This window comes from Bacillus rossius, chromosome 14 (assembly GCF_032445375.1).
Source record: "Bacillus rossius redtenbacheri isolate Brsri chromosome 14, Brsri_v3, whole genome shotgun sequence".
NCBI lineage: Eukaryota > Metazoa > Arthropoda > Insecta > Phasmatodea > Bacillidae > Bacillus > Bacillus rossius.
The window spans coordinates 11,193,138-11,209,710 of record NC_086341.1 but is presented as its reverse complement, the minus strand read 5'-3'; the positions used below and the strand labels follow the sequence as shown (position 1 = coordinate 11,209,710).

Here is a 16,573-nt window from a genome sequence, read left to right as displayed (position 1 = left end):
CGCCTTGAGACGCAACTTGTCAATATAAAATCCCTAGGGGCATGCATATTTCGTGAAAAGATTCCGGGACAAGCTGTGTTTCGTGATTGGGTGAGTTTCTTTCAGGTACATGACGATTGTTAAAACACCAATCACAGTAATTCATTGCGGAAGCAAGCACGTCCTGAGTGGCTCGGTCAAACAAGGCGACGACTTCTCTCGCAGACGGCCGCCAATCACAAGGGAGAAACCGCTGGTGCGGGTATACCTTGTTACAGTCTAATAGGCGTTGCGCTTTATTCGCGAAAAATGCCTGCCCCTAAAAATCACTGACTGGCTCTGTAACACGTGCTGCAGGAAGTCGCCCACCAGGCGTCTGAGGCCGGCACTCTGCAGGTAGACGCACTGGCTGTTTCACACACAGCAACACTATCATATTATTTTTCTACGTGTTAAGCTGTACATTTGAATTTTCCACCTAAAGATGTCGCTAGAAATAATACAAAGGGTTTTTTTTTTTAATTTTGTTGGTTTTTAATAATTCTTTTACTTTTCGAATTTTATTAAATAACTTCGCAAAGTAAGTAAATATTCATATTATCGCTGAAAATCAATTTTTATTACTTGAGTATGTCGTTATAATTCGCTAAAGATTATTGAGTGAAACAATTCACACGCAATGTAGTTTTTAAAAATGTTCTTCATTAAAAATAATTTTAAAGTGAAACTTCTTTTCTGAGAGGGCCACAATTTTCGAGGTTTACGAGAATTCCGATCGCGTGAAGGCAATATTTAGGTGCGTGGTGGGGGAACCGGTAGAGAATGAGAGAGCGTCAGCGGCGATGCCATGTGCTAGCGGTCGAATGGGAAGACGGCAAAAATAAAATGGTGGGGGTTAGGTACGTAGCGTAGCATACTATATGTAGAGACCGGAAAAATTCGCGGATTCATTTCGCGATACGCTAAAATTCAAATACTCTGGGCCAATGGGAAATACTCAACCAAAGAAGTATCGTATCTCAAGCAAACTAGTTGAGATGACTCACTAGTCAGCAGCCAATGAAAAGGCGTTATTTTCCCGAGTATACTGAGGATTGTGTAGTCTATCCTGAAGGTCATCGAAACCGCGAATTTTTCCAGTCCCTAGCTATATGCTAGTTGTAACTGTCGGAAGGAGAGAAGGCAGGGGAGAGGTAGAAATGATGCAGCAATGATGCTACGGAATTACCGTAACACTGCTTATACTTATCTACTTTGTTTTCGTAACGGCTGTCAATTGACGCTACCATATATATTTTTAAAAGTATATACAATTTATTTATTCGTGTGGAAAATAATTATTGATTTGTGTAAATAACTTTATAATATTCATTCATTTTTATGTGAATAGTGTGATTGAAAATGTAAGTAAGACGTATAGACTCAAGCGATGAGTGTAATTTATTTTTGGTATGTGAACACTGTGGTTTAAAATGTTCAAAGGACTTACAGACTTGTAAGATAGACTTTATAAGTGTAATGGATGTTCGATTGGAGCGTTTTTTTACCTGTTTACTCGGCTGAATATCATGACATATTACTAGAGACCTGTAAAATTCGCGGATTCATTTCGCCATAGGATAGAGTCCAAATACTTTTGACATTATTTTACTTCAGTGATTGGGCCACAGTTTATCTGAAAGACTCTGGGCCAATGAAAAATCTTTAACAGAAGAATTAGCGAACCATGATCATTCCATTCAACAGGTGTTACGAGTCGGTAACCAATCAGCAGATGTAATTTGCACGAGTGCGTAGAGGATCATGGATTCTATCCTTTAGGGATTTGAAATCGCGAATTTTACAGGTCTCTACATATTATAGTAATCATTATAAAACAAAATAATGTCCAAGTATTGAATATTCGAACAATTTTTCTGTAGTATAAAATTATGAATGAAAAATAATTAAAATATAAATTTATGTGCTAATTTTTTATAAAAATTAATGCTCGGTATTATCTCAAAAACCTATTTAATATAGGCAAAATTAACCTTGCTCATGTGTTGTACAAAGTTACACAATCTTTATTGCTGTATCACAAACTATATTTTGGCAACTAGTTTCCAAAGGAATGTTTTGTCAAAGTACAGAATAGTTTTTATTGTGTATAAGCTAACAGATCCCATCACCTTAAGCCTCTATGCATAAACGTGTGATTTAAAACAGAACCAGCTACTTCAGCCAATTCTTTTTTCAAAAGTTTCATTAAACGGTTTGGTTGTCATGTGAAGATCTTGCTAGGTTAAATTATCAGGATGTACTTAATATCAGTTCAGTACTCACTATTTTCGTAAAACGCTGTTCACCTTCATGACTTAGCTGTGAACCGTAATATATATAAATATATATATTAATTTGAAAGTATATCAGCTGTTAATTTTTATTTTGCATAAATATATGTTAAAGTATATATATACATACAACAAACACACACACATTTAGAAGCATTCCCGTGAGGAAAATTAGATAGAGTAAGAGCTAAAAGGCAGTTTAGCAACAAAGAATCTTTTCCAGTCCACCAGCTGAAGTCGGTTCGATACTTAGTTTTTTTGTAAAATTGTATCATTTTACAATTTTAGTGTCACTGTACTGTGTGTATTTTTTATGTGCAACATCTTAGCTGTTGGTATACGACATTTGGTGGGAGTAATTTCTATAAATGCCACGGAAATGAAAAAAAAGGAAAAATGGAACAACCACGGTGCTGCCATCTGTTGAGGATGGCGAGAACCAAAGTCCACAAATACAAAGGAAAACTTTAAATTAACTGTTTAATGAATTTCAACACGTTGGGGAGTATTTTATTTTTATTCATTGTCAAAAATCAGGTTCAAATCCGGGGTTTAATTTTTTTCAAGTCGGTTTTTTTTTTGAGTGGTTGAATTATATAGTTTAACCTTTCTCTCTGCAAATTGAATGAGTTGGTAGTCGACGTAGCTGCTCCGGCAACGAATTCTAGCGGCGGGTGCGGAAACTACGTTTTATTCGCGCCAAGAAATGTAGTTGACAACACAATATTCGTATATATTTATCACGCTCTGCATTTTATATATATATATATATATATATATAAAAAACCTAAAATTTCGTTTCTGAGTTTTGTATTATGTTTTTTATTTTTGCAAACATGAGAACACACGAATTAACTCGTTACCGAGGTTAGATGTTACAAATCTCTGACGAGTACTGGACGACTCTCTCACGGTTTTTTTTTAAATTTAGTTGCTACTTTCAAGAAAGAGATAAAAACCATAGTTTTAAAAAAAATAATTTTTAATAAGTCAGAAATTCGTTACAATGGAATTATAATTTTTTTTTTTTTTTTCCCCCGTTTTGAAATTTTGGACTCGTCGTTTAACTGGGACGTATTCCGCGCCGCCCGAAACGGCCCGCCCTTCCCAGCGCGTGGTCGCCGGGCGCCTCGTGCATTGGGGCGACTGGGCCACTTGCGGAGCGTGCTCGTGTCGACCCTACGGCGCTACCCCGTCACGAAGTGAGACTGCGCGCCTAGAGGGCGACGCATCGTCCCGCCGCACAGACACAGACACGCCCCTCATTCAACGCTCGTTCAACACATACATACACAAATAGTGCCTTCATCGCACTCCGATGTGCAAGTACTGCCCGGACAAAAACCGATGGATGCCGAGCACACGTTTTTTTTTTCGATTGCGAACTCTTGAGAAACCACAGAGCTGACACCGGAGCGACAATAGGCATGACTCTCAATCAAGCGAGCCAAAGAGAAGAAAACTGTAATGAAATCGCTTCCTACGCGCGGTGCATTTCTACAGGAAAAAAAATTGGTTGTCTGTAAATTCGGTTTACGGACGATTGTTTAACGTGACAACGTCATAACAAAACATTGATGAAATGATTGCATACTTTTATGAATAAAATTGAATCATTCTTATTGAATTATCACTATTTTGTATGGATACAAAGGAGTGAAATGAAATCTACAATTTAATTGATACATTTACTTTCATTTGCACTCATTAATTCAAATATGTTTATCATATTTTAACTATAACTGTTATACATGTTTGCTATTTAACTTCTTCCAATCTGTGTTATTCTGTTAAGGATAGGACGATGATAGGAAAAAGTGGGAAACGAATGGGAGTGTTTCAAGTTTAATGTGCCTCGAAGAAGTCAAATCGATGGTTGTTCCAATCGAGTGGAAGAGAGATAGATGCGGCGCAATCGTACAATGAGCGTAACGGGACACGGCGTAACGGGACAATGTGCGTAACGGGACGCTTTTTTTCGTGCGTGCAGCCGGCGTTCATCGATTTATTAGACGTTGTCACGTCAAAAAAAATATATCAGAGAGAGAGAGAGAGAGAGAGAAAGAAAGAGAGAGAGACCAGTGGAACGGTAGCGGACGTCGCTTGACGCGACACGGACCGGGTTGAAGTGATGCTACCGCGGTTCCGCGCCGGTCTCCCCTGCAACACTCGCGGGGAAAGCGGAGAGGAGGGTTTTTATTGGTGGGTGGAGATCTCACACCACCGACCATCATGTATCATCCCTCAAGGCGGTGTCTTTGAAAGATTTTCCCTCCCCTACGTAAAATAAAACAGATACGCCCCTGACTAGGCGGGGGTCCCCTAACGAGCGCGGCGCGCGGAGGCGGGGAGCAAACTCCGGCCGGCGGCCCGCATTGCGGTTCGCACGACGTTACGCCCTGGCGACGAGAGAGGGCGCGTTCAACGCTCCAGCGCTGCCCGTCTTCATCACGCCACAATGCCCGCGTTGCGACCAGACTAAGTGTGGCGATCTTTATACATTATATATATGTAATTTTTTGGCTATGCACTGTAATTTTTTGACGTGATAACGTCTTATAAATCGATGAACGCCGGCTGCAAGCACGAAAAAGAATGACTGATTGTCACGTTCCGCCTGGTACGAGCGTGGAATAACCGGCCAACCACCGTGCGAGAAAATCTTCTATAATATCAAACAGTTTAAGGCGGGCTTTTTTAACTTATTGTTCGTGATTACATTTGAACAAATTATTTAAAATTAAATTTTGCAAAAAACTGTAAATAATATTTTGAAAATTAAAAAGTATGCAATTTTTCGTCAATGTTTTTCTTATGACGTTATCATGTAAAATTATCGTCCGTAAACCGACTTCTTTTTCCTGTAAATGGAACTGAAATATTCAAGCAACATCATAGATATTTTTTTTTTGTTGTAAATTTTAACATTTACATTTAAAAAACCGTATAACTCTTAAATAGTGTTCGCAGTAATACTCACACTGGAATATATATATATATATATATATATATATATATATATATATATATATATATGTGTGTGTGTGTGTGTGTGTGTATACACACACACACACACTCCAATAGTTAGAAGTTATTTGTAAACCATTCCCTGAAAGACTTTCAGGTATTAGCTGCGCGTAGTAATAAGCACGGTAAAAAAAAATAAAGTCAAGTTGTTGAAATACTCGATTATCTTTTTTTCCGTGGTTTGAAAAATATATATATATATATATACATTCTTGAATGAAACATTAATTAAAATATAAAATCATTCGTCAATATTCGTAAAACAAAAACCTCAGTGTTATCTTAAAAAAACGTATTGCAAATATTGAAAAATAACAATAGCCATGTGTTGTACAAATTTACGATATATTTCTTGTAGTATTTAAAACTATTTTTTGGAAAAAAAAAATTTCCAAAGGAATCTGTTTTTAAAGTTCAGATATATATTTTTTTTTAGAGTGGGGATAATTAGTTTCAAATAATATCATGGATATACGCACTTGTCATAGAACTATCCTGGAAAGCTAGTGATAGCTGGACTGGCTTCTGTCGGATCACAGACTCTTTGGGTTTTCTGAGGGGTCTGGGTAAGAGATAGACTTGGATGAGCGCCTCGCGATGCACCCTGGATAGGGGTGGAGGGGGGTGGGGGTGTTTCCTGTGAGTCAGTCACAGAGTAGCTGGTTAGTTAAGTGGGTTAGGTTGGTAATGTGGTTTGGTTCGGTGACCTCGCTCTCAATCATATTTCTTCTCTTTCCAGGCCACCAATTTCTTTCACCCACGGTTCGTGACCTGACAGCATCCTGAGTTCTCTCGATAAAAGACTGTCAGGAGGATTTCATGTCCTTCGAAGATACGGAGGAAGGTAGGCCATAACTTACTGTCCTACATCTCAATAGCTTACATTACAACGAACATAATATATATTTTAATAATGTTCGCAGGCTTTCACGGCCATTGTACGAAGTAGCTTGGCTTCTGGGTTGTAGCCGCCTCCTTGGCGAATAATTCACCGACGTTTCGGTCGACATTGCAGTCGCCATCATCAGGGAGCAGTTACCTACTCAAGGTAGTAGGAGTAGATAACTGCTCTCTGATGATGGCGACTGCAACTTCGACCGAAACGTCGGTGAATTATTCGCCAAGGACGCGGCTACAACCCTGAAGCCACGCTACATGATAAGTTTTTTTGTTTTAACATGATCGAAACATCTAATTTAAAAACAAATAGAATATTATTACTCAGTTTTAAGGTTTTACAATAACGTAAGTTGTTTTGGATTTCATGGTTATGCCTAATTTGAGTATTTACTTTAAATTTTATTTGTTTTTAAGGGGGAGATATAAGAACCGAAAGACTCCATCTTAATTTCAACCGTTTTTAGGCCATAAATATTTTCTACTATTTAAATATCAAAATTTACTTTTTTAAATCATAGTATATAATTTAATAGAATGCCTAAATATAATAGTTACCGACTGCTTCAGAGAGTTTATTTCTGTTAAGTCATTGACATTTATTATTTAATTAGTTTATGAGAATGAATAGGCTCAACTTAAACAATACTGTCAATATGCGGTGTGTTATGATCTCTAAATATATATTGGTGTGTGTGATCTCCGTATTGACAAATGAAAATGTTCAACATTAAAAAAACAAAAATTGTTATGGCACAAAAACTACGCTAGCCATTACTGATTACAGCATTAAAAAAATAACTGTAATATTATAATAAACGTCTAAGGAACTTATATGAACCTCTGAGCGAAATTTTTTATGTAGGTACATTCATAAGGTTTTGTATAGTAGGTACTGTAGGCACTTTTAAAAATAATTTGTACGTTGTAGGTAGAGACCGGAAAAATTCGCGATTTCAATGACTTGTAGGATATAGGTACTCCATGATCCTCTATACACGCGGGAAAATTACGTCTGCTCATTGGCTACTGACTCGTGTCACCTGTTGATTGGGACACTAGTGATTCGATACTTCTTTCGTTGAAAGTTTATCATTGGCCGAGTGTCATTCAGATAAACAGTGGCGCAATCACTGATGCCGTAAAAAGGCAAACGTATTTTGATTCTAGACTATCGCGAAATGAATCCGCGAATTTTTCCGGTCTCTAAATATAAGTAAAAAGGATAGTTTATTATACAGCAGTAAAACTGCCATTGTGTGATTTGAACTTGTGGTATCTAATTGTAGATTCGGACCCAACCCACTGAAACTACAGAGGCAGGATTTAATTTAAATACCGACGCAGTGTTGAACTCTATGAATAAATATATTTAATTGACTCATGCAACAAGGGATTTTAATTTAATACAATTTCTTAGACATACGCCATGCAGCTTTGCACTGTTTGCCATGGAAAAAATTCAAGAACACTGATTAAATAAAAATAAAAATGGAAACATAAACCCATAGAAAACAAGCCTAAATCAGCTGGAGTCAAACAAATAAACCCAACGATGAACCTAAACAGGTATTATGGACAACACAACGAACACAGTACGGACGAACACAGAAGGTTTCTTATGACAAAACAGTTCGGGAACTGGCATCTGCTCCCGTCCTCTGATTGTGTCTGTAAGCGTTGTAGAGTTTTCGTTAAAAGGTCACAATTAAAGAGTAACTTAAAGATTATAAGATAAGCGCATGAGTGAGTACGGCTTTGTTGTTTGCTCGCTTGCAGCGCCACCTGCGCGTAAAGCGTTTCGTGTTCTGCAATTTTAAGAGCAAATATGTAGAGACCTGAAAAATTCGCGGATTCAATGACCTCTAGGATAGCCTCCATTATCCTCTGCATTTCTCAAGCAAACACGCGTGTTCATTGGGTGCCAACTTGCGAGGCGTCTCCACTGGGTAGCTTGTGATTCGATGATTCTTTGGTCGAATGGTCTCTCACTGGCCCACAGAGATCCAGTTAAACTGCGAACCAATAGCAGAACCAGCAGAACTGTACCCATGTTTGATTTTCAGCCTATCACGAAATGAATCCGCGAATTTTTCCGGTCTCTACAAATATGTAATTTCAGGAATCTCTTTGTACGAGAGTGGTTGAACGCCAAAGTCCTTGACCGTTGGATTGGTCGTAGTGGTCGAGACAACAGAGCTCTTTTTTTCGCTGGCCTCCACGTTCACCTGACATAAACGCCATGCGATATTTTTTTTCCTTTGGGTCTTTACAAAAGATCGTGTCTACGTTCCGCCGCTACCTGATGATTTTACCGGAGTTGAGACACAGAATTGAAGAGGCTAAAACTTCCATTACTCAAGGACTTGTTAACCAAAGTGCGAAATGAATTGGACTTTAGGTTGGATGTGTGTGCCGTATAACTAAAGGTGCGCATATTTAACATTTGTAAGGAAAAAATACTAGGTTAGTTTCTCTTCAATTTGATATATGATTTGTTTTAAATAGTAACAATTAAACTGTTATAATGTACCTACCATTGATACTGGGACATTCGTTTATGGACACCAGATAGTTCAGCTATAAAATAATAGGTAGGCCTATTCGTGTTCTACCCATTGAGAGGCTATGAAGTGCATGCCCGTTAAATGCACCTGCTTTTATTAAGTCAGTGCCATTTAAATGTACCTACTTTAAAAATTAAAGTTTTATTTCCCAGATAATTTACGTGTGTAGCTTAAGGTAAATCCATCATATTTGTGAGTGGTAATGAACTGTTTTGGTATTTACTTGAAGCGAAACAAACACACGTTCTACAAAAAAACAAACGGTTTGTTTTGAAAAAGTAATCTTTGTTAACTAATTGTCAAATTATGTTTGTATTACTGTGTGTAAACTTTGCAATTTTTCCAACATATTGAAGTGAAGATTACAAAAGTAATGATTTGTACTGTGTTAATAATAGAGTCTATGATATCATTTACGCCACAGTAATCAAATTTATATATTCAATTTTAGTTTATTGATACTTTATTAATAACGGAGATTAGCATCTTTATTTCCAAGTGTTTTAAATACATTACATTTCTAGGCACTGTCAACATTTATGTTTTCGGAAACACTTTTTTTACTTATGGATTTTTTCGTTTTTTTTTTTTTTTTGCGCATAACTAGGCAACATATTACCGTTAACCTAAAGTTACTCAAACAGGAGGTCCAGTCATCATGCAAAAACTTCTAGGATCTTCGTTATCTGTCAATTACACACAGAATTGTCGTTAGTATGACGTTTTCTAGGTCTGGATATGTAAAAGGTAGTAGGGTAAATTTGTAAAATGATGTAGATCAAATGATAAGTCTCTAATGATATTGCGGCACTGTACTTTTTGTTTGTAAATGGAACAGAAATATTCATGTAAAATTACATATTATTTTTAAATCTGTATACTTACATGAAAACAATTGTATCACTGCAAAATTATCTTGGCAGCATTTATGCTTTGTATTGTTTCCTTACCTCCAATTGTTAAAGTTATTTGCAAAACTCTTCCTTGAATAGCTTCCATTTAATTACTACGAACATTAATAAGCATAATAAAACAAAATTAATTTAAATTACTGAATATTCTGATATCGTTTGATGGTTTAAAATAAATTATGCTTGAATGAAACACCACTTAAAATATGAAATCATGCGCACATTTTCGTAAGAAATAATCAGTATTATCTCGAAAATCTATTTCATATAATTATGCGACAATTACCATAGCCATGTGTTGTACAAAGTTAAAATATATGTCTTGTAGTGTTACAAACTATTTTTTGGTATCTGGTTTCCAAAGGAATATTTTGTTAAAGTGCAGAAAACCTTTTTCTGGATGTTGATGACAAGTAATGCCCAAACACAATTTAAGAACAAATCATTTTACTTACGTCATTACGAGTTGCTTCATGTTATAAATACCATAGCCATTTACAAGAGAAACATTTTTCTGATGGATGTGTCAGTAATAATTACCGAAAAAATTATAAAACATTTTTGTTTACGAATGATTTATTATTGTATGAGAAAAATACGTTTTGGTTTTTTGTTCGGTCAATTATAGAAACTGAACAAAATTTCTTCAAAAATGTTCAATCTTAGATATGACTCGTAAATAACCAGAAGATTTTAAAATAGCTGTGAATCTTGCGTAAAAGAATTTTAAATCCATTAGTCTCTTTTTTTTCTCTTCTTGTTCGGTTTTCCAAACTAGCTCTGTTGGAGGAAAACATCCGAAAGGCACATATTGTGAGTGATAAATCAAACGCTGCGGTTATCTGGCAAGTGACCAACAGCTCTCTGAAGGCGAGCACTCAATGGAATCCATCACTGGGAACGTATCAGAGGAATTTATCAATACTTTATTCCACACACTAGTCCTAACTGCATATTTCATTAAGCGAGAGCGAATATAGTGATTCTCTGGAGGACTAAACTAATCAGTCATGGAAACTTATGATAATTTTGAAGAAAAAATTATCTTCCCTAGTACTGTCATCTTTACTAGTTAAGAGGATTTTTTTTTTTTTTTTTGCGCTTCGAAATCTGTCTGAACGTTTTTAATGGACCATATTATTTTAAAGTTTAAAGGTATAACAAGATTGTTAATTTTAGGTATCAAATAAAAAGTACTGAAACTGTGTTTTAATATAAATAATACTTACATAAAAGGAATATTTATAAAGCTACTGAAATAATAATCATATAATAATTAAAATTACAGGTTTATTCAGAGTATGTAGTCAAAAATATAAGTTTTATTTGTGGCCAAATAAAAGACGGATAAGCTAATTAACAAAAACTGTAGTTTTTTTCCCTTCTTAATTACAGAAATAATATGGTGCATCACTTATCGAAGTAACTTTTGTTTTGGTTATTTTTTTCAATTAAAAAACTATGGCATTTCCTACTCTCTGCGAAACCCTGTGAATAAAATTACTTATTGTTAAGAAAAATGTTTTATAATGTTTGTAATTAAACACTCAATTAATGTCAAGTAATTTTTATTTGGGTTCCTGTGTTTTTTTATCATCCCTGAGTTTATGCCATTAGACTAATAATAGGACAGTCTATTAACCTAACTGAACCTAATCAAACAGTTTAATATTTCACATAACAGCATGCCCTATCGGGAATTCTAATTCTAACGCACGGATGTTGGTGCTTCAACCAACTACGCTACGAAGGGTGGCAAATAGTCTGTAATTTCCTCCCAGTTTTTTACAGACTAGAATATTGTTATTAATACCACACTGAAAAATATAGAAATAAAAAAATGTGGTGCGTGTACTAATGTACGCGCGTTAGAAGGTATACCTACTTGGCGTAATAAGAAACTAACTTTAATTTTGCATGCAAATATTTAATAGAAATTAGTTAATAAAAGGACTGGAGTGATATTGCAGATACAGTTGGTAAAGTATAAATTTAATCAAATTAAATTTTTAAATAAAACTCAGTATTCTATATTAAAACAAACAGGTGTATAAAATGAATTATTTAATCTAGTAAAATAATATACATACATTTTAATTAATAATTAAAATTAAAAAAAATATGTTATATGTTTATTATAATTTGTTAATTTTAATAATATTTTAAATAATAATGTAATAATTTATCATGTCCAAAATTATACATAAAGAAACATAACTTCACTTACATTAATAAACTTTCAAAAGTTTATAAATACAATTTCTAACACTAATATTCACAATAAATAAATGTTTTTAATAACATGGACCAGTATTCAATATCAGTCACTAAAGTATAAGATTTAAAAGCACATGTATAATTTTTATTTGCATGTAACTTTTTTTTGCATGCAGCCTTTTTTTCATCCTGTGAGAATTTCGTTGCATGGTGCGTGCAAATCGTAAAAATTCACTCTCATCATATTTTTCAAAACGCGCCTTAAGAAGTTTAACTTCAAAAATTAAATAAAACTTCAGTGAAGTCATCACTTAAGTTCTGTCATTCCAAAATTGTATAGAAAGTAACGTGACTGCAGGAAAACGTTATCTCTCAGAAAGTGCATGGATCTACCCCTAATTGCATAGCTTCAGGTACAGAGATTTGAAATACTGCATACCAATTTAGGCGCAAGTGCTCATAGACGCGTGGGGGGGGGGGGGGGTTCGTACTGCGCGCGCTAGTGTCTTCCTTATCGACACCATCTTCACGTCATTATATTTAATTTATATCAATTCCTTCGCATTTTTTATTCACTTCGTAATAATTTCATTTCAAGTTTTGTTGCTTTTTTTTCATGCTGAATAAATTTTGCACGTCATCTGATATTTATAAATATTCATAATTGCATTTTACTTCCCCCTGACAAATTGCGTCATTCTGACTCACTAGAAGTTAATTATCTGTGTTTTAACAAATGAGTAATGCCTATCGCTTTACTTCTGTAGTCACATTTTCCAAATATCTATTCGCAAAGATCTACGAAGAGCTAAATAACATAGAATCAAGAATTGCAAGAATATGGCATGCTGAGACGTAGTTAAAGACACATATTAACCTCACCACAGCCATATTTTTTTGCCATATACTTTGCGGAAAAAATGTTTAAAAACTTCTGATGATAGTCGAATACGAATTTTCGTTAAAAACAAAACAGTCACGTTCATGAAACAAAGTCATCTAAACCTGTCTCCACAATGCAAACTCTAAAAATCAGCCAATTTTTGGGCGTTTCAACAATATAGCACACCAATTAGTTGAATATAAAAAAAACGGCTTCGCACACATACAATGTCGTGGATTCATTCCGTGACATAATTAAATTAAAATAATTATATATTTGTGCTGCTTCTGCTATTGTTTAACATTTAATCTGGAGGACTCTAAGCCAATTATGGACCCTCAATCAAAGAAGTATCCAATCACAAGTCACCCAGCTGAGACGCCTCACATCTCAGTAGCCAATGAACAGCTGACGTTTGCCCAAGTATGCAAAGGATCGTGGAGTCTATCCTGGAGGTAATTGAAACCGAGAATTTTTCCAGTCACTTGTAGTCATTAGAGATACTGAAATTTCGCGCATTCATTTAGTCGCACGTAAGAATGAATAACCTCTACATTTTCACACTGTTAATGATTGGACCGCAGTTATTTGGACACGCCCCTCTGCAACCGTCAGCCAACTACGCCCAGCCAGGAGAGATATAAGCGAATCAGGTAGTGCCAATTAACAAAGATAAAAATTGTTCTCAACAGATGGGTAGAGACCGGAAAAATTCGCGATTTCAGTGACCTGTAGGATATATACTCCATGATCCTCTATGTACGCGGGAAAATTAGATTTTTCATTGGCTACTGACTCGGGACACCTGTTAACTGGGTCGCTCGTGATTTGATACTTATTTTGTAGAAAAATTTTCATTGGCCGAGTGTCATTCAGATAAACTGTGGTCCAATCACTGATGCAGTTAAAAGGCAAACGTTTTTGGATTCTAGACTATTACTAGGGACACCTGTATTTCGCGAATACATTTCATGTCAAGGTATTTCACAAAATACTGTAGCTTTTCTCCTGTGGTTATTGGCTGAGGTCGGTGACGGGGCCAATGAGAATGTGGTCACCGTACTGCTGCACCCTCACAATTTGCCACGACTCTTAGAAAAAGCTACAGTGTTTTGTGAAATACCTTGACATGAAATGAAATCGCGAAATACAGGTGTCCGTAACTATTACGAAATGAATCCGCGAATTTTTCCGATCTCTACAGATGGGGAAAAAAAACATGTGTTTAACACGCACGTGACTTTGAACTCCACCCTGGGGCCAGACCGAAAACCGCGAATTTTTCCCGGGGGGAGGGGGTGGGGGGGGGATCCTCCAGTGATCGCGCAGACGCGGCCACCGCCCGGCAACAAACACGAAACAAACCCCAAGATGGCGGGCCCTGACCTTTGACGTGGCCGTATCTGCCGGGGCTCGCGTGACGGTACCCTAGGGAGGGGCATCAGCAGGGGGGGGGGGGCACGGTTCTAGGCTATTATCGGAAAGTAATTGGCCTGTTCAACACGGGCCGGCCGGGCGCCAAATCGGTTGCCCAACTCATCTCCCCCTCCCCTCAAACCACCCTCTTTGTCCTACATCGCCGTAGCCCATCTGGGCGATGGCACCAACTCCGTAGGCCGAGTGGAGGCGTCGGGATATAGAGTACACAGGGGGAAAAAAAAATTATATGTGCTTTTTACTTCGGAAAAAAATTTGCCGTGAAACAGTTTTTTTAATATAACAAGAAACGTATTGTATCTTTGTGCAAAACGTTGCTAGAGACACCTGTATTTCGCGAATACGTTTCGTGTCAAGGTATGTCACAAAACACTGTAGCTTCTTCTTAGAGTAATGGCTTTGAATATATATACTGTATAGAAGTCGCGAGTGGATAGGATTTACTCTACGTTTTTCAGAAGCGTATGATGAGCAGCTTGGGAACTTCACCGCTGCAGTGCGCTGCCGTAACGCCCTGTATCGTCTTAGTTGTTATTTACACGTTAGAGCGCAGCACTGTCGCCCGCTGTCATTCCCCGCTCCCCGCACCCATCATTCACTGCAGCTCAAGTTCGTTCAACAGGAGGGGGAAGGGGTGTTTGAAGAGTTCGACACTTGTCCGCTAGGTACCACCACAAGTCGATGCCCTAGAGATGGTGGCGATTGCGGCGGTGAATTAACCAACTACCTCAAAACCGTATTAGAAATTTTAACCTGGGCTGGCGACTTCTATACAGTATATATATTCAAAGGTAATGACGAATCGTGTGCGTGCAGCAGTACGGTATCCACATTCCCATTGGCCCCGTCAAGTGCGGGAAAACACCTCTCGCCGACCACAGGTAATAACTACAAGAAAAAAACTACGGTGTTTTGCGATGTACCTAGACACGAAATGTATTCGCGAAATACAGGTGTCCCTACAAATTGCTATGGTTATATTTGCATAAATGAAATACGTTTTTTTCTCTCGAGATAATACTGAGTATTTCTTACGATAATTCTATATTTTTTTAATGATGTTTCATTGAAGCATATATTTTATATAGGGAAAAAGATAATTGAATATTCAAATAAATTGACTTACTTTTTTATAACTATAAATGTACGCAGTTAACAGTGGAAAAATATTCAGGGAACGGTTTACAAATAACTTTAACTTCTTGAGGTAGGTACTGGAACAACACAATGCATAAAATCTCAAGTAATAATCCAGACCGAGTATAACTGCGAACACTATTTAGTAGTGTTACAGTTTTTTTTTCTTCATTTAAATTTACTAATTTTTAAATTTTTTTAAATTTGCGAGGATAAATCTGTTCCATTTACAAAATAAGCGTTGTCGTAGAGCTTCAGGTTAGACTATACAGTCAGTCCTCTGTACGTTCGGACAAATAACGTTGCTGACTCGGGAGTCGTCAAAACTGCCATTTATTTGCCCGTGATTCGATGCTTGTTTGTTCAAGGGCTTCGAAATTGGCCCAGGGCCCTCTAGTATTAACAGTGAGCCAATAGCAAAAGCAGCTTAAAGGTGTATTTTTTTGAATTTTAGCCTATCGCGAAATGAGTCTGCGAATGTTTCTGGTCTCTACCGATATGTAGAGACCGGAAAAATTGGCGGGTTAAATGACCTCCAGGATAGACTCTACTACACTCTACACACTCGGGCAAATGCCACCTGTTCATTGGCTGCTGACTTGTGAGTTGTCTCGACTGAGTGTCTGTGATTCGACACTTCTTTGAGCGAGGGTCTCTAACTGGCCCTCATTACTCCAGATTAACAGTGAACCAGTGGTAGAAGCAGCGCTAAGGTATAATTATTTGAATTGTAGCATATCACGAAATTAATCCGCGAATTTTGCAGGTCTCTACCGACATGGCATTGGCACTGGTGTCGTGCACGTGTATGAAGACTACGGAGCATCCCACAACTCAAAGACAAGCCGAGAACAGTTGATAAGCCTTTAAATTACGGTTCTGATGCAAAAAATCACAATTTTCAACCAGTATCCTTTATAACTATATATTTAAATGGACATAAAAAGGAATGACTATCTCATATAAGTAGAGACCTGTAAAATTCGCGGATTCACTTCGCGATAGGATAGAGTCCAAACACTTTTGACATTATTTTGCTTCAGTGATTGGGCCACAGTTTATATGAAGGACTCTGGGCCAATATAAAATCTTTAACAGAAGAATTAGCGAATCACGATCATTCCAGTCAACAGTCGGTAACCAATCAGCAGATGTAATTTGCACGAGTGCATAGAGGATCATGGA

General features: G+C 36.9%; 1 protein-coding gene across 2 annotated transcripts in view; it reads left to right on the top strand.

The window, feature by feature from the left end:
- Positions 1–16,573, top strand: part of LOC134539147 (inactive dipeptidyl peptidase 10) — a 266,724-nt gene that overhangs the window by 91,652 nt on the left and 158,499 nt on the right. The window contains exon 3 of one of the 2 annotated variants that reach the window (XM_063380902.1): positions 6,079–6,183. The exons of the other annotated variant lie outside the window; for it this stretch is intronic. The gene's annotated coding sequence lies outside the window, so the exon portion shown is untranslated. The remainder of the gene's footprint in view (positions 1–6,078; positions 6,184–16,573) is intronic. 2 annotated transcript variants of the gene reach the window in all.